The 1,170-nt window shown below is 40.4% G+C and overlaps 1 non-coding gene across 1 annotated transcript; it reads left to right on the forward strand.

The window, feature by feature from the left end:
• The first annotated feature begins 239 nt into the window (after positions 1-239).
• Positions 240-456, forward strand: LOC120389429. The gene has a single exon (XR_005590915.1). It is a non-coding gene; the product is annotated as a small nucleolar RNA U3 (small nucleolar RNA).
• Positions 457-1,170: the final 714 nt, after the last annotated feature.

Consider the following 1,170-nt stretch of genomic DNA (forward strand, 5'->3'; position numbering starts at 1 on the left):
TAGTTGCTAGCAGCTCCACATGCTAATCAGGAGGTGTGTTTCTGTAAATAGCGACATAAACATCTTCTAATGGCCAGTGTGCTAAAGCTGTCTCAATTGTGCTTTAATGAAATGGGGACCTGGTTTTAGATTTTTGTTCTTTAATTCGCTGGGGGTGAAACCCATTGTATGAAAACATTCACCGTGGGAAGAAAGCTTGTGCATATTAGCCTGGATGTGTAGCCGAGGACAGTTTTGTTAAGACTGTACTTTCAGAGATTATTTCTATAGTTTGTAACTAGAGAAGTGTGGTTGAAAGTGTATGATCTCGCTAACCATGAGGATGAGTTAAAGTGTTTTCTTCTGAGCATGAAGTGAGTGGATAGTATTGCTTTAATGTATCTGCTGTCTGCTAGTGATGAGTGTTCTTGTTTTCCTTTTGGGAAGCTGAGAGGAAAAGAACACAGACTGAGTGGTTAGTCCTTATAAAACAAGTTTAAAAATAAATGTTTTGGCTTTTTTTTTGTATTATCTGAACTTGTTTAAAGCTTTTCTTCAGTTCTCTTTAAAAAAAGTAAAGGTAGTGTGAAAATGGTGTTTTAGAAGTTTCTAGTTCAGTATTTACTGAAAGAGTTTAAAGATTTCTTTATGCTGCTCTCTCTTTTTTTTCTTGTAATCTATTTCAGTATTTAGGTAGGGTTCTGTGTCTGCATGTTCTTTTCCTTTTCCATTTGCCTCTCCACTTCTCTCTTCTTCCTGTCCCATTTTTTGGGAAGCCCCTATTTTTACTTCTCCTGCTCTGGCAGGGGTACATGTTCGCTCTTGGCCCCAAGCCCATCAGACAATCCACACAGGATCTGAGAGTAGCTGTCTCTTGGCCGTATAGTGGGTAGAGGGTTCTAAAGCTGTCTCAGGGTATGTCTACACTATGGGATTATTCTGATTTTACAGAAACCGGTTTTTGGAAACATATTATATAAAGTCAAGTGCACGCGGCCACACTAAGCACATTAATTCAGCGGTGTGCATCCATGTACCGAGGTTAGCATCGATTTCTGGAGCATTGCACTGTGGGTAGCTATCCCATAGTTCCCACAGTCTCCCCCACCCATTGCAATTCTGGGTTGAGATACCAGTGCATGATGGGGCAAAAACAGCATCGCGGGTGATTCTGAGTAAATGTCATCAGTC

This window comes from Mauremys reevesii, linkage group 23 (assembly GCF_016161935.1).
Source record: "Mauremys reevesii isolate NIE-2019 linkage group 23, ASM1616193v1, whole genome shotgun sequence".
NCBI lineage: Eukaryota > Metazoa > Chordata > Testudines > Geoemydidae > Mauremys > Mauremys reevesii.